The sequence below is a fragment of the Nilaparvata lugens genome, chromosome 2 (genome assembly GCF_014356525.2).
Source record: "Nilaparvata lugens isolate BPH chromosome 2, ASM1435652v1, whole genome shotgun sequence".
In the NCBI taxonomy this organism is placed as follows: domain Eukaryota; kingdom Metazoa; phylum Arthropoda; class Insecta; order Hemiptera; family Delphacidae; genus Nilaparvata; species Nilaparvata lugens.
This window is the reverse complement of record NC_052505.1, coordinates 64,657,381-64,681,903: the sequence shown is the minus strand read 5'-3', so window position 1 is coordinate 64,681,903 and position 24,523 is coordinate 64,657,381. Positions and strand designations below refer to the sequence as shown.

Below are 24,523 nucleotides of genomic sequence, written 5' to 3'. Positions count from 1 at the left end.
TCATGTTTTTGGACTCAAGGGGCCTTGAAACGTATAGAAAACATGAAATTAGGGTACCTTAAATTTTTTTGGAAAGCAATACTTTCCTTACCTATGGTAATAGGGTAAGGAATCATCGTTTCACACTTATCGAAATTTGCCGAAAACGAAACGAACCGAACCGAACCGAAAGTGTGTGAAAGAAGCCTCTCGCTAGCAACGAATTGAAACCTGATGGAATTTATTAGAGTGAAGTGGGCGTTCGGTTCTATGCGGTTTCTATTCGGTACCGAATTCAAACCGAATTACCGTTTCACACTTATCGGAATTTGCCGAAAACGAAACAAACCGAAAGAGTGTGAAACTAGCCTAACTGTCATCTGGTTTCAAATAATATTCCCAGTATAAGAAGGATAAGTAAGAAAGAAAGTGGGTTATCATGCTAAAAAAGATGGTTTGGATAGTTTTTAAAATTATTGTGTTACTGTCATATTCCCAAGCTTCATTTTACAAAAGTTACATATGCGACAGTAATTGATACAATGACAGGGCAAAGATCACGGTCAAACAAACTACTTGAAGCCCTGAAACAACTTAAAAACACCTCGTGTTAGTGCTAAAGGCTGGTTGACAATGAAGCAGAAAAGCTTCAAATCATGAAAAGTGTTTAACTGTAGGTCAAGGTTCAAGGTTGCCTTGATGGACCTAGGTCAGCCACACTATGAAATTCATGATCATTTGAAACTATTAGGATGATGCAAATAAGAGTCTTCATGTGAGTGAATCAAGAACATATTTCGGTAATTTCTAAATATTATTGCTTTGTTTTCAACATAAATTCTATTCCTATTGAATTGAATTTATTGGACATCGATTCTATTCGCATTGAATTAATTCTATTTGAGATGATTATTGTGGTAACTTCTAAATATTATTGATTTGTTTTCATTTTCAACATAAATTCTATTCCTATTGAATTGAATTTATTGGACATCGATTCTATTCGCATTGCATTAATTTCCTTTGAGATGATTATTGTGAGCCATAAGGGATATTACAGTACAAAAGGGTATAATGGTTTTCTTCTACAAAAATAATTTATTGACATCTCATTGGAACAGTAAATATTGATATTCAACGCATGCAATATTTTTATTTGATAAATTTTAAAATGGAAAACGAAATCGAATGCAGGATTCTATCCAATTTCAAGGTAATTACAGTATATATTGATAATGAATCATAATAAATTGAATGCGATTTTGATTTATCTCTCCATCGATGATAAAATGCTCTTCATTGTCATCTCATATGAGATTGATAAATGTGAGCAAATACCCTGTTTGCTTAAGAGAGTCTAGAAATTATGAATAATTGTATCTTCTATTATATGTGTTCAATATGTTGATGGCAATGAATATGAAAAATTCGCTCATTACAGTTTCCTTTGTTCAACTGAATGTTTTCATTGAAAGTTGTCTCCAATTTTCAAGCGTAGGTAACCTACATTTACAACAGCTGACCGCTCTGACCTAGTCGGATTTATGCTGGTAATCAATCATGTTAAAAGGTTAGTCCTGCTACATAGCACTGCTTCTCATTATAGTAGTAATTTTCGTAATCAGCAAATCAGAATGCGTACAACGGTTCAGCTTCAGAATATCACTCACATGGGATCAAATGATTCGTTTATTGCTATATTGTACCTCGAATATTATCCATCACGGTCATGGGTTCAATCTGCATTCTGCCCTGAATTATTGTACGGTTTTCAACATTATTGGATTGCACAGAATAAAAAATATTTCGAGAACTCTGATAATACGCAAGTTAATAAACGATGAGAGAGTTGCTGAGAGAGAGACTTTTCTTCCTGGAAGTGGATGAGATCCACTTCTCGAAGGAAGCTTCTGCTCAGAGTATATCTCTAGAAGAACCTTCATCTTTTTAAGACTCGTGAAAGAATTGAGGGTTCTAGTGTAAGTTTTCTGGAAGTTAATTAAGAGACTCAGTTTTTATTGGAACACTCAAAGTTTGATGATAAAACAAGTTATGGAAGTTTTTCTGAATAAATACAACATTGACATTCATTATTGTATAACGTTTAGATTTTTTCGAAAGTGAGTTCCCTTGCATAACGATGGATATTAAAACAGAACTAAGGGCTATCAAACACAATTAAATCGTATCCAATATTGCGATTTAAATTTCCTATTACTGTAATTCAATATCGAAGACATAATCGAATCAAACAGAGAGTGCAACCCACATTCGATATGACTGAAGCTCATATCCTCAATTAATATAATATCAGCTCCCTCAATTATTGAGACTATCAATAATTGAATTAATTGCAATTTTAAACAAACCAAAAAGAGGATTCAAACAGTTCAAGAAGCTTTCGCATGAACTCAAGCAAGTCAATGTTTTGAGAATGAACAAAAATGTCTTTCTCCATCCCTCAAAGTTCTACCTTCTATTCTTTTCCACCCACCCTATGACTTTTTCAAGTTTCCTGTCACCTGGTCTGTCCACCTGTTCAGCGAGCATTCCTGATTCCTACTTTCCGATTATTTACTTTTCACATTGGAATGTTCATTTCTTCCATTTCAAACACTAAGCTCCATTCCAGCCACATCAGACATTATTCCCTAAATGAACAAGTCCATCAACCCAAAATTATATGATGAACACCTCACAGACATTATCATTATATATTTATGTATCATTATTTTGACCTCCCTTCTTTCCGAACGCACATTGAAATGCTCTTCTATGTTCAAAATTGGAATCTGACATAACTGAGCAATTTCAATATTTGTGAACATGATCACATCATCATTCTAGAATATATTCATCATCCCCTGAAAATTGAATTACAAATTTCACAGCGGCAATATTGAGTAAATCTTGAAGTATTCATAAGGTTAATTACAATCATCATCAGCATCATCAATGCCATCATATCAAATCACCATAATTTATTGAATGAATGATTAAATGAATGAATAAAAAAATAAATTCATGTCTAAGTCACAAGTAATTTCGAATTGATAGTAAAGTTATTGATAATGTTTTGGAATTTATCTATACCAGAAATACCTTTAAATTTATCTCCAGCCGAAGATTTACTATTCATCCTCGATATAGTAAGTTATCAGAGTAATAATGTAGTATATAGTATCTGAAATAAATTCTTCACATTAACTACAGGGAAATTCTACAGAGAAAACAGTAAAATTTGCAACAAAAGAGAATAAACTTTTCTCATAAGTAGGCAGAGAATGCGATTCTCACGGATCACTCACGCGTGGTTGTGAGCATCTTTGCCGATTCTGGAGGAAGAAAGAAACTGTCCCTATAATAATACATACACTAGTCAAGTAAATTGAAGCTAAGCATATTTTCTCTGTTAATGTGTATATTATGTTGTTTGTCCAAGTTGTACTGAGGACGCACATCATGTTTATATCAAGCCCATTAGTTTCACAACATATAATCCCGCGGATTATTCCATTCAGATTAGATGGGGACTTGAAGGATTCTCCAATTGAGCACTTCAAAAAGTATTGAAATTATGTTGACTTGAAATTACTCGACAGTAATCAAAATTGAGGCAGTAATTTTTCAACTATTACAAATGAATGTTGAAGTGTTGATAATATCATATATACTTTCCATGAATAATTGTTACTCTATGAAAAATGTAAAAATGGTTTTCACCCATATACTTGTACCCTACTCTAGATCAAAATAGTCAGGATTTGAATTTTTCTACATTAACTGATTCACTAGTAAGAATATTTTTATCATAATTTAATAGCTGAAAAAATCGAAGGTCACCGTTCGTAGACACTATTGATTGAATGTGATGTAATTATGATCATCAGATACTCTATTTATGTCCAAATTTCTCTATTTGGTAGTTATTTGCTAGCACTGTACGGCAATTTTTTTTGTATAACGCTTTTTAAATGAGGACAGCTCGTCAAACTGAATTGTAATGTTATTGTGATATTGCTGAGTCAGTGAAACATCGAATTAATGTTATTGATTATAATTTCATTAAATTCTGTTCCTATTCACATCGCAAGAAACCGATATTGAAACATGCTGAACAATATGGAAATATCTTTGGAATATTCAACCCCTACCACTAAGAAGCTCGTGAGTCAGATTTAATGACATGAGTAGCCCACCAACTTGAGTAGTTTTCCACTCTCAAAAGTCGTTCAGTTACACTCATGGCTCAATAATGTATCGAATATAATGATTCGTTTCCACTGTCGGGGACCACTATTAACTAACTGGATGCTTGTATTTCTTTTTCCTGTGATTGTCGAAAAACATATTGTGATCAAAGTTGATCGAGTGGAACAGAATATTTTAGGGTTAAATTTAAATTCTGTTTTATTGTACGTGAGATTACAAACTTCAATATTAGTCGATACAATTACAAAATAGCTTTAACAGTTAACACAACTAAAATGTGTTCTATGTAGCAGATCCAGATGTGAATATTTTCGTTAGGTAAGAGGGCGTTTCCTGGTTCTCGGGCGTTATCATTGGAAAGGCTATTCTAAAGGCTAACGGTGACAACCTCATTGATAACTCTGTGAATCATTCCTTCCTTGTCTCACTCACACACATGACATGTAATGGCTCGCCATTGACCATGTAAATTCGAGAATACAAACACAATCAGCCTAACACATAATTGTTTACAACTGTTGAACAACATAATGGGAACTATTTAAAATACTTACAAGAAACCTTTAATTAGACTAAAATGTAATTCTAATAATGAATAATATACAGTATATGAGTTCTCAATTTGTTCTTGACATTTTTTATAGTGGCAAATAAATAGAAGGAACCAAGTATTATAGCTACATTGGGAGGAGTCAAAGAATTTATAACTCTCCAATGGCGATAAATTAAAATTAAATATTATAAAATTGGAGTTTCTCTAACAGTCGATTCTCTATGCAGGAATCATAGAGACCACTTGATTTCACTGCAACCATGTTTTACACGTTCAGGTTTTTCACGCATGTTCTTCATTGAAGAAAATTAACGTATTCGTATTGCTACTTCGTCTTCGAATTCGTATTCGGCGAATTAATACGGCAGTGATAGATAGATAAATAAATTACATTTATTCATACTTTACAATAAAAGTGATGTGGGCGAAGTTGAGGCAATAAGAGCCCTCCTCTTTCACTTACCCAAGATGAATTTTGAATGATACGTTGAATTTTGGAGATAAGTAGGTCTTTAATAGTGTGCAGTCTTTAAAGACTTAGTGAATCAAGCCACACACATCGGTATTTGGCAAAACATTATCTCCAAATTTTCCAATCAAGTCCAAAAATTTATGTGTGTGTAACAAGTGAATTTTATGGAGCAATTTTACTAGCCTGAAGCCGGCTGTAAACCAAACTGGAAAATATATTCTTTTTTCTCCGTTGAGAACCATACTGGGAATCTTCCCCTTCTGATATTGGAATATCCAGAACATGTTTGCTCTTCGAAGATTTGAATGGACTTATTTAAAAATAAAATAGATTCAATGAGATTTTCAAACTTACAATGAACACTATTTAGAAAGAGTGCTTGGAAAACTTCAACATGACAATGAAAGACATGCTAGTGAGGATATTACCTCAATAACAGTGGGCAATTTAGTCATTTCTCCTGCATTTTTGGGATTTCCTTATAAGTTATTAATAGTCTACAATACTATTATAGGGAAATATGAATTTATGAGTTTGTAACTGTTGACTGATGAAATGGAATATTATCATTCTATGAGATTAGTCATCCTTCAGATAGCTCAATTTATTCAACAATCTTTCGAAATTAGAAAACACGTTTTGGCTGTTTCTCTAATTTTTCCAAAAAAATAGCACTTTTTTCAGCTTGTCTGTACTATTGCGTTGATACAATCTGATCGATAATCACTAAATATCATTAATTTGGCGTTGGTACTGAATTCAAAATATTAAATTCCTAGTAGTTCGGAACCCTCATAGAATTGTAGGTCAAATAAACTCATCAATTTTTCCACTTCAATGCAGTTTTGTGCGTATCACTGTAAAACATTAATATACTGCACAAGGTATATAAGATACTATAATACTACAATGACATTCCTATTCAATGGTTGCTGGAGACCATTCAGCTATTCAGCTATGGACTATCCAGCTATTGAATAGTATTCATTATTATTATTGTAGTTGATTCTATCCTTACTTCTAGGAAAAACTCTCCAATAACCATTCCCAAAATAGCTCATTCTATTCCGGAACAATGCTTGAAATTCACAAGAACTACTCCCTCAGTTTTCGAGGTTTCACAATTACCACAAAAGACTTACAAGGTGTCGTACCTTTTAGCGTTTCACATAATTTCAATGAATCCTAGAACCGTTCTGCTTCGACATCCTCTACCTGCACCCGGATGATTCAACCTACCAAACTTTTTCTAGCATATTTTATTTTCTATACCATCCTTCCAGGGGGCTGAGTCTAATCTTGAGTTGTATCCAAAACTTCTACTAGCCAGGTTTCAAACTCTCTCTTATAAAAAATTCGCTTATATCTACAATTCCACACGTAAGCTTGTATTATCTATTCTTGATTTTTTATATTTGATTAGTTCAAAAATTATTTTAATTCTTGATCGGTAGAGATCAAGGTTGAGTGGATCAAGGATTTAAGGTTGAGTGGTAGAAAGGACTTTCTAGTCCTAACTCCGCCTAATAAAGAGTATTTTCATTTTCATTTTCATTCATTCAGATCGACTTCTTGAACAGAACTAAACTAATTGGGTGTGGCAGGACTCTTAAATCATCATAGAAATTTCAACCGTTTATAATTACTGTAAAATTACAAAATTGTGAGAGTATTGAAAATTAACGGAGTATTATAATTTATAAATTGCTTCTGTTTGTTGCTCTTATCCAGATAGTTTTTGCACTGGTTTGTCTTTTATGTCGAAATTCTAATTTGAAAATTCAGCACGTGACTCGATTTTGTAGCTTCCCCCTAAGATGCATTTAGATTGAACGTTATGAATAAAAAAATATGAAAAATGATTTTGAGCGGAGCATGCCGGTACCTTTTGGATACTATTTTGATTGGCGGGGGAAGAAACGTAGAATCAAAACTCGAACATGCCATGATATAATGTTTAAAAAAATGTTTACGTTTCTGGATGGAATATTGTTCAGAGATTTTCGCTCCGGTGAAGAACATTTTAATACAGACACTGTCCTTGCATGAATGAGGGTGATTGCTACTACTCGGTAGGCATTTAAATAGGTTGCCGGATAACTTATGAAATTGACATTTATTGAGAGAGCAAACTGTCAGGGTAAGCGAGCTCTTTAATTTTCAACAGTCATTGACAACCACGGGAGGAGGTCGTTTACCTTGATCGAAAATCGCGTCGGCTTGCGTTGCAGCTTGTGCGTGCCATTTGCAGTACAACAATTACAGATCGCTCTGAAAAAATTATATATTTTCTGCTGGGGAGGATGCCGACATGAATCCTAGGCTTTAGTGGGGACAATGAGAGATGATGATCAAAAGTATTTGTTTATGTACATTACAATGCTGAACACTAATAAGATATTATAACAACTAAAGCTCATACACTAATTCATAATAACTAGCAATATGTCAGAGCAGCTTACTATTGAAATGGAATCAATGAAACTGATATAAAAAATTGGATTGTATAGCAGTGAAAATTGATCATAGAAATACAAACTGAATTTATATATATATATATTCATTTTTGAAATATCAAATTTATTTGCTAGATTGATCGCATGAGCTGCGAAGGTTTACGATTGCAGAGAGAGAGAGAGAGAGAGAGAGAGAGAGAGAGAGAGTGTGAGAGAGAGAGAGTGGATGGATGGTGATAAGAGATGAAAATATACCTATCGTCTCAGGTCTTTCCGAACTAAGAAATCAATCATCGATTGAGAAATATATATTTTTTTGTAAAACTTCACATCAATTTGTAAATTTCCAAGAAAATGAAGGCTCGGATATGCGAGGAGGAAAAATGTGAGATGTGATTAGAGATAGATGGACCTAGTTTCAGGTAGGTTACGAACTCACAGATCAACGACCGTACATAAGCTTAATACTGTAGATATTTTGTATAAATTCATGTTCATTAGTCGGACCTACCTTGCTCGAAGAGTGCGTCGGCTTTGGGAGCAGCTTGTGCAGTCCACCAACCACAGATATTCCTGTCGCACTGATCAAACAATTATAAACAACACTTGGAACACCAATAAATGTTAAAATAAAATTTTAATTTGAGTCACATGTGTGTGTATGTTTTATGGTTTAAACACTGATGTCAAATCAATGAAACACTCACTGAGGGAAGAACACAAACTGGGGTGACACTGACACCCCCACACCTAATCCTTCGCCAAAATCACTTATCACTTGTTTGTTTGTGCCGAAATTTATTTTGAGGTTATGTTTTGGTGGTGTGTTTCGAGAAAGTGGAGAACCACGCGACTTGTGCGAGAGTCGGGCCACTACTGACTGAACGGGGAAAAGAGTAAGAGAGGCCTCGTTTGGTGAGGGACTCAAGAGAGAGGGATAGAGTGGGAGAGGAGTGCCGCTAGGTCAGTGGCGAGAGACCGGTTGCTTGATAGGATGGCGGTGTGGTTCTTCAGTGTTCAGTGTTCAGGTTGTTCAAGCCAAGCTTTCGTGTCTGGCTATATTATCAACTCCAAACAGGATTGGTTGAATGGGCAGCATGGGTGTTGTTTATACGGAATGCTGACTGATAAAAGTGAATCCAGCTTCTTTGCCAAACTACTCCAGCCCCGTTGGTGCAGTTGCACTAGCTTGGATGCAACAGATCTAGCGTGAAATTGAAATGGAATGCTTTTTTCAATGTTCATCTATGAACAAATCATGTCCAGTCTTAAATCACAAGTGACTTGGGCCCATATCCAAATTATCATTACCAGTGTTACACAATTTTGACCAAATTTAGATCAAATCCAGTAACAATGTTCGCATTTTTTAGTCTACAATGTGTTGATAATCTACAATTCGAGTTGATCCAGCTCTTTTTGATATTGAATGAAGCATCCAAACTAAGTATAATTTGTCCATTGTTGAACTGAGAAGCCATGGAATTGAACTTCACACTTGAATTGATATTAATTAGATTTATTATCATCTAGTTCGGGTGCAAATGTAGGTACTAAAAAAGGCACTCCGTTGTCGCTTCATGTAACAACCGTGAAAGCTGTATGAATTCATTTGTTAGGACTAGTAAAATGAGGAACACGATGATCACAATCCAACATGCAAACATCTCGAAAACAAAGTGGCCGCCAAAATGTTCTGCGTTTTCTTTTATCACTTGTTTATTGTTAACCATACAAAATATTTCACCGTTTATTGCACGACAATATTTAGTCCGGGCGCAAATGTGATTCCGTGGTCATTTCTGAATAACAGCCGTGGAAGATGTCTCAATTTCTTTGTAAGGCATAGCATGATAAGGATAGTGATGATGATAAGTCGAAATCACAGGCAAACACCTCGGAAACAAGATAGCCGCCAAAATTTTCAGGGCTTTGCTATATCGCTTGTATTTCAATAACCGTTCAAGATATTCAACCGTTTTTTAGACGAAAATATTTCAAAAATATTCCTCTACAATTCTTGTTTCATGAAATTTTTCTCCAAAACCCATTTTTTTGGTTAACCTTCAAAAGCACCAAAAAACGTTTTTCTAATTTTTATCAAATTTCATTCCATTATAACTTCTTTTGTGCGAGGAATACAGAGATATTCTACATCTGTGAAATTCAAAGCGTTTTTTTAACTCTGGAACGATATATCTTCATGCACTGTGCGTCAAAAAATTAGTTCTCCAGCGCTCTCCAAAGAAAACCCTGCATGATTTCTGGTGCGTTTTTCCATACGCATGAGGTAACAAGCTTTAAATATATAATCAACTTTTTCAATTGCAAATGGTATCAATCTCTTCGTTAAAGTCCAATAAGGAGAAGACATACAAGAATATTGATGATGGAAACAACGAACATATTGAAAAATTCAATATGGCGGTCATTATTGACATAAATTTTTATATCGCTTGCTATTCAGTTATTGTGAGAGATATCGGATTGGTTTTATCACCAAAGTGTTTAGAATTAACCAAACTGTCGTGTTCAAGAGAATCGTCTCATTTCGACCATTCTTTTCATGATATATTCAACTTAAAAAACTTGAATCGGGGACAATATTTGTCTGAACACTTTGGTGATAAAACCAATCCGATCTCTCTCACAATAACTGAATAGCAAGCGATATAAAAATTTCTGTCAATAATGACCGCCATCTTGAATTTTTCAATATGTTCGTTGTTTCCATCATCGATATTCTTATCCGACTTGCTATAACGAAGAGATTAAGACCATTCGCTAGTCTCTATCTTGAAGTAGTCATGAAAAAATTGATTATACAGAGTGTCCAACCAAGGTTGTAACAGCCGTTAACCATAGATTCTACTCGACATTTCTTACAGAAAATGTTCAGTAAACATTTTTCCTATCGACCTTGATTTTCGAGATATATCGATTTTTCGATTTGTTGTAAGATATTTTGTAATTTATTTATTAGGGCTTAAACATGAAAAAATGCTATTCTTCAAATTCAAAGTGAAATTTCTAACCGTATTTTCTTGTTTTCTCTGGGTGATTATAGTGGTTTCAATATTTCTAAAACTTCTCCATTTCATAAGCTTTCGAATGAGTATAAATTCAAAAAGGATAGTTCCATGATAAAGTGTTCAAAACTGCTAATATCTGGAATGAACACCTTCAAAATGAGGAAACTCACAAACAGCATGCATCAAGTGGTGATCCTAGGGTGAAATCACCTGATTTCTCTCTGACAATATTCACATGTTTCAATCAATATTTCAACATTCTACAATGATATGACTTTTTCAAAACTTGCATTATTTCCTGTACCATAAATCCTGAATAAAATAACAAGAAGTGTATGTTTCATCCTATTTTCAGTATAGTTTGCAGTGTGCTTTCCAGTTAATTGGCATGCTTATGTAGAGTAGAACCTTGGCTAGTAGAGACGTGTTCGCGTTCATTATCATAAAATTCACCTTGATTGAGTACTTGAATATGTTATTGGTGTATGGAGAGTGTGGATGCAATTCGAGAGAGGAGAGAGAGTATACAGGAGACGTTTTCCTGACCGATAACACCCATCTCATAACACGTTTTTAAGATTGACAGATGTCAAGATGGTAAGGGTCTAGGATCAGTTTCAAGGTACGAGAGGCCCGTCCTAATTTCTGAAGCTTTTGAGAATCTAAAGTATGTTTCAAGATTGATACTTCAAAGAATATTGAAGATCAATAACTTTCGACCATTTCATGATACCCCAGTTCAAGAGTTGAACGAACCTGATACTGTTTCAAGGATGCAGTTTTGCCGTTGGATATTAGCACAAGATTGTATCTCAAACATTTTATAGACAGGTCACAGATAAAAGTACGTTTACAAGAACTGGTGCTGTAGATTTCCACAATTAACTTTTCCACATGGACCTTTCATTTTCCCTGCAAGAATAAATGGTGAAGTATTTATGGATTTTCTGGCCAATGAGCTTCAAGAAATTGTGGAAGACGTGCCTCTCAATTTCATGCTTGAGAATATGTGGCTCTAGTTGGATGGCTGCCTCCCTCATTATGCTAGAAACGTCCGTGGGTGGCTTGATAACAATTATTATGCTGGGCGGTGGATTGGCCGAGGTGGACCCGTAAGTTGGCCACCACGCTCACCTGATCTTACTCCAATAGACTTCTACTTTTGGGGGGTTGTGAAAAGTATAAATTTCACAGAGAACCTGTAGTGACCAGGGAGGAACTGATTCTCAGAACTCGATTGACGTTTAAAGTAATGAAGACACGGCCCAACGAAGTGAGAAGGGCAGTCTCGAAGCTTGATGAACGGCAGCGGAAGTTACACAAAAAGAAATGGAGGCTATTTTGAATCCCTGTAAGCAGTGAGCATAACATGTAACTTGATTATCATCTGAATGATTGCCATCAGTTTTTTTAATTCTGTCATTCACCTACTTAAAATTATTATTCTATGAATAAATTTTGTTGGATCTTGGAAGAGTATGATTAATATTTTATATAGGATTTAGGCTATATGCTACACAAAATGATGCAATAATCAGGTGATTTCACCCTTAGGGTCATCACTTGATGCAAGCTGTTTGTGAATTTCCTCATTTTGAAGGTGTTCATTCCAGATATTAGTAGTTTTGAACACTTTATCATGGAACTATCCTTTTTGAATTTATACTCATTCGAAAGCTTATGAAATGGATAAGTTTTAAAAATATTGAAACCACTAGCCTATAATCACCCGGAAAAAAACGAGAAAAACGGTTTGAAATTTTACTTTGAATTTCAAGAATAGCATTTTTTCAAGTTTAAGCCCTAATAAAAAAGTACAAAATATCTTACAAAAAAAAAAACACTAATCTTGTTTGAAATGTTTTTCTTTTTCCAACAATACCTTTGGAATTGAAATTCGACCAGTAGTTTATAGTTGACATAGTAGTTTTCGACCGGAAGTTGACATATTCTAAAAATATAGAAAAATCAATATATCTCGAAAATTAAAGTCGATAGGGAAAAAGTTAACTGAACATTTATTGTCAGAAATGTCGAGTAGAATATACGATCTACGGCTGTTACAACCTTGGTGGGACACTCTGTATAGTTATAGCTTGTTACCTCATGCGTATAGAAAAACGCACCAGAAATCATGCAGGGTTTTCTTTGGAGGGCGCTGGAGAACTAATTTTTTGACGTACAGTGCATGAAGATAATATATCGTTCCAGAGTTGAAAAAACGCTCTGAATTTCACAGATGTAAAATGTCTCTGTATCTCTTGCAAAAAAAGTTATGATGGAATGAAATTAGAAAAAAAGTTGTTTGTGCTTTTGAAGGTTATAACTAAAGAATATGGGTTTTGGAGAAAAATTTCATGGAACAAGAATTGTAGAGGAAGATTTTTGAAATATTTTCAAAAATATATCTAAAATACGGTTGAATATCTTGAACGGTTATTGAAATACAAGCGATAAAGCAAAACCCTGAACATTTTGGCGGCCATCTTGTTTCCGAGGTGTTTGCCTGTGATTTCGACGTATTATCATCACTATCCTTATTATGCTATACCTAACGAAGAAATTAAGAGATCTTCACGGCTGTTACCCAAAAATGACCACGGAGTGCCTTATTCATGACATTTGCGCCCGGACTAATTTGAATGAAAACCTTTTCTACAATTTTAATCCTAGGAGTTTTTCCTCTAAAACACATATTTCTTTAGTTATAACCTCCCATATTCCTATAAGAATTGTTTTTCCCCATTTCAAATATTTTTCTTTTAAAACTTGTTTTGTGCAAGAGATACAGGGGAATGTTGAATCTATGAAGTTTATATTATAGTTTTCTCAGCTGTAGGCTACAATGATATGCCTTCAGGCGCTGTACGTCGATGAAATGTGTCCAACGCCCTCCAAAGAAAACCTTGCATGATTTCTGGTGCGTTTTTCGATTGGTATGAGGCAACAAGCTAGACAACTATAGAATAGTTTTTTATTACACTTCAAGATAAAGACTCACAGATGGTCTCAATCTCTTAGAAGTTAGAACAGGCTGGATAAGACTATTGATGATGGAAACAACGAAGATAGTCATTATAATTATTGAAAAATTCAAGATGTCGGCCATAGTTGACAGAAATTTTTACATAGATTGCCATTCATAGTGAGAGGTGAGCGATATTATAGTGTAAGATATCGAATTGATTGTACCACTAGAGTGTTGACAATTACCTAAACTTCGATATTCCGAGAGAATAGTCTCTTTTTAAAATAATACTCTTTTCATTATCACTTCAAATATTTGAAAAGATGTGAATTTTTGGGGAAAAACTTCACTTTCCACTCTGTAAGAATGCTTTTGTAGTAGACTTACACCAATATTATTCAGACAGAGTAGTAGAATATCTCCGAAGCTTCAGAATAACATATATAATAAGTATAGTAGTTGAAATCCATTTTTCACGGCTGGAGCGTCATTGGAAAAAGAGAAAAGTACATACCATATGCCAAACCTAGCAATTAGAAACATGCGTATCTCATGACTCCTTGAAGGTACAGACTAGGTATCAATCTCTTCGTTATCATGTGTTTCCTCTGCGAAATGTACTTTTCTATCTTTTCCGATGACGCTCCAGCCGTGAAAAACGGACTTACAGCCTTCAAATAGATGTCATTCTGAAGCTTCGGAATATTTTACAACACTGTCTGTTTTAGAGAAAAAATTCATAGCATAAAAATTGTAGAGGAAGGTTTTTCAAATAATTTCGTGTAATAAACGGTGGAACATCTTGAACGGTTATCAAAATGCAAGTGATATTGGTAAACCCTGAACATTTTGGCGGCCATCTTTTGTCCAGGTGTTTGCTTGTGATTTTTTCTTATCATTATCGTTTTCCTCATTATTCTAGCCCTAACGAAGAAATTGAGACAGCTTCCACAGTTATTACCAAAAATTATCACGTAAAGTACATTTGCGCCCGGACTGATCACCGGAATTCAAACGTCAATTCGGTCCAAAAAACTATAATTATATTTTGTTGGAGCAGTGAGTCAGTGAGAGCTCCACGAGTTGTAAATGAGAATCATCAACTGAGATTAGATAAATGACAATCAAATAATTTGTTCTAGAAATTAAGGGAATGTGTGTTCTACGAATTTTCTTAATGCATATTTAGTATTTGATAACTTGTTTGAACATTGAAATATGCAGTTTCATCATCTTACTAATACTACTAAATAATACAAACATAAAATACTCGAACTGTAATCTCATTGACACCATCAAATCTCTTTATCAAATAGCCTAAATGCCACAAGCCGTGTATGTCCTGATTATGAATAAATTCTAAATATATAAAAATTATAATCGAATGTACTCGTACAGATTAGCTATTTCTTCACGAGTCAACGGCCGCACTCAGTAGATAAAATGCGAAATTTATCATTATTATAATCTCATCCACGGCAAGTAATGTCTGAGATAGCTTTTGCATAATCAGTGTGAACCAGCAATGCGAAATGTTTGCGTCTGCGTCCAAAGACCATAATATATATTATATCCACACAATTTACGATTGATAGCCTACTTGCTATCCAATTGATAGCAAAATCCAATTCAAACTTTCAGCATTGGTCGAGTGGGAAGACGTGATGTTATTATGAGGAATGCTGACTGTTTGACGTGAATCTCTCAATACAGTATAGATAGAAATTATGGCGATTTGCAGACTTTCCTGTAGCCTTATGTAACTTGAAAATGAGTGTGACCAAACGGAGAAGCTAAGAATTGACTTTTGGCTTGGCCTTTGAACTTTCATGTGGGATGATGCTTCTGTGGAAAGGAATGCGTTTCAACGTCTCCTTGTTGCAACAGATTAGCTGCTGGCTCACTCAGTACTCTACCATTCTATTGTTTTTTTCATCTTAGGTTTATTTAACTACCAGAACACCAGTAGTAATAAGGACATCACTTCAAAAGAAAAATTTCAACTATATTTTCCAAGCTCATTCTATCGTAATGTCTACTCTCTCATCTCTCTTTACATCGTTCATTCTTTTTTCATAGCTCTTCCTACATTCTATTCTTTCTTTTATTGCTTCTTGAAACAATCCTCCTACTAGTGTAGTGACAAGGTACAAGCAGGGAATAGATGGAGAAATATTTTTTTTTATTCTCACTGAGTACCGAACATCAATTTGCTGGTGACTCATCATGACCTGTAATATTCTATTGATTTTTCTGATTTTAGGTTTATTCTACAAGTGGAAGATTAATAAAAAATATAATAAAGTAAGGTGAAATAGAAAGATATGCATCAATGTAGGGTACATCCCACACTTTCAGTAATGCTTTATCTACACATTTATCGTTCTTCCTTTTCAGTTTTTCTTCCTTATTCTCTTCCTTCTTCATCTTTATTGCAATTTCCACTTTTCCCCATCTCTTTCTTATAATCGTTCTTCCTACATTATACTGTTCATTATGATCACTGTATTGACATTCATAGTGAATAATTTAACGGTTCAGTTGTAACAAATCTGTCTGAGCGTATCGAGTGGGTGATATAGTCAGGTAGAAATTGCCTGGGAGAAATCAATTCGGTGTTAACACCGTCTGAGAAATTGTAGAGTTTAGGTAATACGTTAATTGAAAATGAATGTCAAGATTCTATTTCATCTGTTCATTCATACAACTAAATTCTAATAACCTGCCAACCTAAAAATATACAATGAATTGCTTCCCTCAATTGATATTGAACATATCAACTAAAGCATCATTGAGAAGAGAATGATTGGGTTAAGAAGTTAAAAATTCCATCATTTTTATTGGAATGTCTCACCTTGATATCTATGTCGAAAATCGAGGTACACCGTTATGAATATCTCAGTAATGAATTTGCAATTTTTGCAATCGAACCGTCCCTGTACAAGAATAAAATATGTGCATACTCTCATGTATCTTTTAACTGTACCGGTACACTATGTGAAGATCCCTGGTCTTGCATGTGGAAAATCAATTCAATCACTTCAGAGAAACAAAGCTTTAATAATACCGGGTGATTACAAATGAAATAGACAACTTCAATAGCCTGTACAAAATTAAACTGGTGTATTTCAACATAGTAAGTGATATAGGTTTGTAGGGAATTTCTTAAAGTTTATGTTGGTAGAACTGTTGCTGGCTATTGTTGGCTGCTCCGTGTTACAACAGCCAGTTTAGTTTAGCAATATGGCCGCTACTCAAGTGGAGAAAGCTTATTGTGTTCTTGAATTAGCCAAAAGAAACTCTGTTACTGTTGTTCAGCGTAATTTCAGAACAAAATACGGTAAACCACCACCAACAAGGCAATCAATTTATGACTGGTATGAACGTTTTGAAAGCAGTGGATGTGTGTGTAAGAAGAAGAGTACTGGAAGACCTTCTGTTACAGAAGAAAAAATAAAATTGATAGTGTTCGTGATGTTTTTGTATGAAGTCCAGGAAAATCGACTAGATCAGCGAGTTTAGAATTGCAAATTCCTCAACCTACTGTGTGGAAAATTCTGCGGAAACGTTTGAAAATGACACCTTATAAATTGCAGTTAGTACAAAGTTTAAATGACAATGATAAAGTTGTACGTAAAAATTTTTGTCAAGAGATGCAACATTGTCTTGAAAATGACGACACATTGTTTAATTGCCTAATTTCCAGTGATGAATGCACTTTTCACATTAGTGGAAAAGTTAACAGACAATGTAAGAGTATGGGGAACAGAAAACCCAAGAGAGACTGTACAGCATATACGCGATTCTCCTAAAGTGAACGTGTTTTGCGCTTTATCTTGTGAAAAGGTTTACGGGCCTTTCTTCTTCCAAGAACCATCAGTAACCGGAAGAATTTATCTGGACATGTTAACCGAATGGTTAATGCCTCAACTTCATGAAGATAGTTGTAACTTCATTTTTGTACAAGATGGAGCTCCGCCTCACTGGTACTCAGACGTCAGAGAGTATCTGGATGAACATCTTCCTAGACGATGGATTAGCCGTGCAAGTGAGGAAAACGTTGTGTTTCAGCCGTGGCCACCTCGTAGTCCGGACCTAACGCCCTGCGACTTTTTCTTGTGGGGCTATGTAAAAGACAGAGTTTTCGTACCACTGCTTCCTGTTGATATCGATGATCTTAAACAACGAATCACAAATGCTCTTGCTACAGTTAACCGTGAGATGCTTAGTCGTGTGTGGTCAGAATTTGACTACCGTGTTGATATCTGTCATGTTGCAAATGGAGCACACATTGAACATCTGTAAATTTTCAATAAAAACTTCAAGAACTCTTCTATGTAATCATGTAAGTAATGATCTAAACTTTTAAATAATAAATTCTCTACAAGCTATTCAAACTGTCTATTTCATTTGTAATCACCCAGTACATCGATTGATAGGTGACAAAGTACCGTACGGAATTTTCGAGATAGAGCAGCTCACTTGAGGTTAAAATTCTTTCGCCCAACAAAATGTCAATTTATCCTGTGTTGTATCCCAGACATACACGTTTCAGTAGGAAAATGCTGAGATAGCAAACAGTTTTAGATGGTCCCCTTATACTAATGAATCATACAAAAATGCAATGAATTAGTACCTTCATCGGAAATTGACAGATCAAACTTTATTGTACAAAGTTTTTGAGATGTGAGTAGATGTTACCTTGAAGCCAGTTGAGCTTAAAGCCAGACACACATCGATATTTGGAAAACTGAAATCACTTGGAAAACTGGAATTTTATACTCTTCAATGCTTGATTCCATTACGAACTGCTTGTTAAATAATCACTTTGAACAATTAATTACGACATAACCACAAGAGAACAGAAACAAAACCTATATGAAAACCCAGGGGTATACAAACTCAACTGTTCAAATTGCCAAAAATACTACCTTGGGCACAGCGGCCGTTCATTTGAAAAAAGATTCAAAGAACACATCAACAACCCCGAATCAGCATTTGCTACCCACTTGATAGGAAACAATCTACACAGACATAGCCACAAATTTAAAAATTCTACACATCAGAAACAAAGGACCTGAACTAAACACCTTGGAACAATTTGAAATATACAAACACACTAAAAGAGACCCCCACAACATCCTTAATGAGCAAATCAACTTCAAATCACACAGCCTCTTCAACCTCCTACTCCAATAATCCACAAATTCAAACATTCCCGCCACCCCCGCCGCCAACAGTTCAAAAATTCCCGCCACTCCCACAACCCACGCTGCTTAATAACCATATGTATTCAACAACGGAAGTGACAGCCAGTGTTGATGAAGGAACTAGTGTCCGAAAGCGCTACACTAATGTAAGTAGAAGCTAATAGCTTTTATTTATAAATACCTGACTGCTACGTCGTAATTAATTGTTCAAAGTGAAATTTTATAGTTTATTTTCTCAGATTTTCAATGTGTAGGCTACTATTCATTTCATTTTTTGTACAATTCATTATATTTAAATGTGAATATCTTTGAAAAAGCTCAATATTTTATCGTAGTGTGGTTTTCGTCATTCATTTTTTTAAAATTCTGTACTGTATCGAAATCATGTACCACTTCCCCATTCAAAAAAATGGAGTTGGACACAATATGGCGGACTAATATTTTAAAGCCAAAGAAAAGAAGAACTTCTATTTGAATAGAATCTCCAATGAAACCTAACGTCAATTATATTTGCACCACAGATAAATAAGCTGTTTCCATAATTTTCACCAACTCTGTATAATGAAAGATACTGAGAGAGAACCACACTCCCACATTATAACTCTTCTGATACGTTATTGCACTTGTAAAACGCATATCATATCAACAACTATTCAACTTACAAAAGCATGTCTTATACATCGGGCAGCACTTGAGCACTAGGTACCGCAGGCTCAGACATTCTACTGTTTGAAGAATTAAATTTTACAAACCTATGTTATGTCACTGAGACAAACCTATGCATGAGATATAGTAGCATCTTCTAAACTCAATGAAAAAGAGTTGCTGTTCTAGTACAGTAATCTTCACAGGAATCTTCTAGTACAGTAATCTACAGGATCTTCTCAATAGGCAATGGCCATTTTCACACTCACTGATTATCATCCGAAATTTATCGTCAAGATTTCCAAAATGCTCTCTGATTGGATAATATTCTCAGCAACAAATGATTCTCAGCCAACCGGAGAGCATTCGGAGAGTGAATATGGCCACTGGGAGTTTAGTGAGGCAAACATAAATTGAGGACCTCAAAATGTTTTTCGTTGAAACTCAAGAGACAAAAAATCTCTGAATATGGGTAATTATAACATATTTCTTTATTATTAAACAAGAATTTGTCAGTATTTTCAAAGTTGTTGGAGAAGATAATAAAAAGAAGACTTCTAGAATTTCTTGAATCATATAATTTTTTCTATAGTATTCAATTTTGCTTTCGTGAATGTATGAATACAGAAATGGCTCTTGAAAGGTTTATGACAGTTATTTTCTCTGGTCTTCTTCTGGTCAACTTCAGGCCAGCACGCTGTGTCGCAGGGCTGTTTCTAGATATAAAAAAGGCATTTGACACAGTGAACCATTCGATCTTGTTAAATAAATTGTATAATGCTGGCATCAGGGGCGTGGCTCATGACTGGTTCTTGTCCTATTTGAATGACATACAACAATATGTAGCCATTGGAGGTGTGAAGAGTGAGGTTCAGGTAGTGGACTGTGGTGTACCACAGGGATCAGTCCTTGGGCCAATCTTGCTCCTCATTTTTATAAATGATCTCTATTCGTTCAGGTTCTCTGGTATGCCTGTATCTTTTGCAGATGACACTGCATTGGCATATTGTGATATGGATGGCCCCAATTTGGTAATATTAATGCAGGATGATTTGAACAAGCTGTTGCTCTGGTTTAGACACAATAAGATTCAGCTGAATCTTTCAAAGACAAAATACATGCTGTTTACATTATCAACATCATGGACATTGCCTTCTGCACTGAAGTTTCATGGTAGCTGTGCGAGTGATGACTGTGACTGTGAGGTGGTTGGTACAACTGACTCATTGAAATATTTGGGTGTGATTGTTGACGAAAAGCTCACTTGGTCTCATCATATTACTAATATAAAAAGCCATCTGCTGTTAATACTGAGAAAGTTCCACTTTTTGAATAAATTTCTCCCTATGAGTGTCCTGAGGCAGCTATATTTTGCACTTGTCGATTCAAAAATCAGCTACGGTATAAATTGTTGGGGCTCCACTTACATAAGTTACTTGAAGCCCTTAATAACTATACAAAAATCCATAGTTCGTGCCATCAAGAAGGAGGGTAGATATGAACATTATTTTCCTATCTTTCAGAGTCTCAGATGCTTGCCTCTCAGATATATCTTTGTTTTCAAGGTATTGTAAATGTTTTATGTTATGTCTGGAAACTATGGTCATGCGTTATTCAGGGATGTTCCTAGTTATCAAACTAGGAGAGTGACATCTGATTTACTAAGACTTCCTAAATCGTATACCACTTGTTTCCAGAAATCGTTTGTATTTCTCGGCCCTAAGTTTTTCAACAATATTTCTCTTGAAATTAAGAGAACACAAAATCGACTTGTTTTTAAAACAAAAGTTCTTGGATGGCTTAGAGGTCTTATGCCTGACTATCTAGAGACCTTATTCAATGTGGTTTCTTAGTTAAAATACTCTGATAATGGTGGCTATGCATTGGCAAAATGAGCTGGAATTGGAAAGTGAGCATGGTTAGTGTGAATGTGTGAGTGATTGGTTGCTAATTTTTCTTTCTTTCTTCTTTTTATATTTTTCTACTTTTCTATAAATTCATAAATTATCAGATATTCATTCCTGCTCGCAGACGTAGAGTTTTGTACTCTCAGCAAGCAGTATTTTTCTATCCAAATTCACAAATTAGTCCTGGTTTAGCATGTTCGAATTCTTGTCTGATGTTATTGTTTAATGAATTAGACTTTTATGTACTTTATAAATTATCAACTTATTACTCTAATATTGTTAAGCTGTATTATTTTTTCTCATAATTTGTAAATATTGTGGATTGGATTGAATAAAATTTGAAAAATTTGAATTTGAGAATCCTAATTAAATGCTGTAAATCACCCCGAAGACATCTACTACTGAAAATATTGACAACAGGGTTAACAGCTAGATGGAAATTCAATCAGAGCTGTTATCCATAAAGCAGCAATCTTCGGGATGATTTACAGTATTTAATTATTATTTTCGTTTTATAATAATTATTCATTAATTAGCATTTGAACAAATGCAATTACTTTTTTATTTATTCTTTGTTGTTTTGTTATTGACCGTATTAGAAAATAATCAGTTGATGCCTAATAATCAGTTAGACTGTTGAAGCCTCTGTAGGGGATTAGATGCAGATAATATCATGGTGAATAATATTGATTGGTATCCTACTTTGCATCCTACTCAAAGAAATTATCAGTAGAAAGAAACCCAGCGACACAGTTTCACACAAATGCTGATGGTAATCGCTGCTTTATTGACGGAGCCAGGTAATTAATTATAATTGTCTTCCCCTTCCCACATAGCACGCAATCCACCACATCCCAGATCCCAATGACCTTCACGGTTCAAAATTGTTCATCTTCTTGCGGTAGTGCCTACTGCTTGTCTCCATCCAATCACAATGACAGTGTGCTCACGCTCACGAGTCTGTCAACCGCCATTCTGAGGCAAAATTGACATCGTTTGTATGGGAGCCGAATCTGACTTTGCAGAGGATTTTATTGATATTTCCACTCGAACATGATAGGGCTCTATCTAACGCTCATGAGTGTCAAGAAGGCTAATATAAAAAGGAAAATAAATATATCCAATAAGCCTTGTTTTCACTAGTAGAGTTAGTGGTCGAGTAACTGCGGCATACTAACTCTACCGAGCTAACTCTACTCTACTTACTTGGTCGAATAACTGTTTTCACTAGAATTATTGAGAATAGTAGGTAAACTGTGTTGCCTAGTGAACAGAACTAACCTTAAAAACTGCTCTACTCTACTCTACCCGACTCTACTAGCTCCAGACTGTTTTCATCAGCATAGTAGTGTTGGAGAATTAGAGTAGAGTGAGAAGCGGTGGTGGGGGAAGGCAAGTGGTAGAGTACTATCCCATGGTACTATCCCTTTCTACTAAAATCTAGTAATCGACCATAACTCTATTGTTCCATGAACGTTTTCATGGGAGAGTTCACAAGATAGCTAGTACTTGCCCAAGGAGCTCTACCACTAACTCCACGGTACTAATGAAAACCAGGTTATACTATTATTATTTCTCATTTGTTTTCAGTACCACAGTATACTGAAAAACTTGAAATTATATTGATATTTGATATTTATATTAATTGAATGAATATTTGGCTAAGGCCATATGCAAATACTCGGTTTAAATGGAGAAATATCAGCTGTTGGTTTAAACCCCGTATGAAACATATTATGATAAATGCAACCATATCTACTAGTAAACGTGGTTTAGCGTTAAACGTAGTGATAGCATATGACCCTGATTCATTGTAGCATATAGGCTATCCCAGTAGCCTACCAAATTCCCTTCTTTTTCTATTACTTTTCGTAAAACTTGTTTGTTTGACTCTCGCGGCGAGCAAAATTTTTCCATCGATTTCCACTTGGTATGCCAGTATTATTTGCCAGTTAAGAAAGACACTTCAACGTTATACTAGTGATCTCCTCATGATTTCCTCCTTCTGTACACTACACAAGGAATAATTTTCAATTTGATTTCTACAATACAATAGTGTTACATTGATTTCTGGATTATTAGGCAAATTCATTACGTACTAAAAAATAATAGTAGAGAGAATTTGAAATATACTTAATATAATATATCGATTCCGTTTTACATAGAAAATGTATCTTCTTTCAATGCAAAAGCTCATCATAAAGATTCAAGATTTAATCTTGACCCTGAATCCCCGCGAATGCGATTGGCCAATAGAAGAATAGAATACAAGACTATCGTGACCACAATGTTTCTATATAGTCACTACAGTCTTCACAACAAAACTAAACTATTTGGCATGCTACTGACCTATCAATAAGTAGAAAATTGATTTATGACCGTGAAGGTCTCTCTCCCAACGATATCGATAATTAATATTTTTATAATTCAGCACATCATTATCGGATACAATGCGTATGGACCTCGACTATGGAGAGATTTACTTCAAACTGGCGGCGTTGGTTGAATGGAAAGAGATGGCATTATATAGAAGGAATGCTGACAGTAGAAAGTGAATCTCACTATAGCTACGGACCAACGAATCATCTCTCCTTCAACTCTCAGCATTATTTGAAGTTACAACACATCCTCGAGGTAAACTTGCCAATGCACAGGCATGACTAATTAATAAATAATAATCGATTGTTGTTGGATATCGAACAAAAGTTTTCAGACTCATCTGATCGAAAGTAGCAATCAACAACCTTCAATATGTTTTATTGAGGTGCTGATAGATTTAATTGATATCATACATAGTTAATATCAGCATAAAAAAAGATATCTTCATTACTATAAGATTTTAATCCATTAATATATTTTGGAAAGTGAGATGCGATGAAATCAGAATACCCTTCTTAGCTTTCTTGTAAAATCAATGATGATTTTGAGCTCACAAACAATACATTTTCTATTTATATCCTTCAAATTACATAACATTAAATTGATAAATGATAGCAAAAATAATTGTTGAAATGCTTTCAAAATCTTTCAAAGATCAAATTCTTTCCCATGATTCTTGATACATGTCAGATGAGTCATGATGCTTTCAA

The 24,523-nt window shown here is 34.8% G+C and overlaps 1 protein-coding gene across 2 annotated transcripts in view; it reads right to left on the bottom strand.

Moving 5' to 3' along the window:
• LOC111047722 (serum factor response D) overlaps positions 1–8,549 on the bottom strand; it is a 282,522-nt gene extending 273,973 nt beyond the window's left edge. The window contains exon 1 of one of the 2 annotated variants that reach the window (XM_039422459.1): positions 8,184–8,549. The gene's annotated coding sequence lies outside the window, so the exon portion shown is untranslated. The remainder of the gene's footprint in view (positions 1–8,183) is intronic. The other variant, XM_039422461.1, reaches the window with a different exon arrangement.
• Between the last annotated feature and the right edge of the window lie 15,974 nt (positions 8,550–24,523).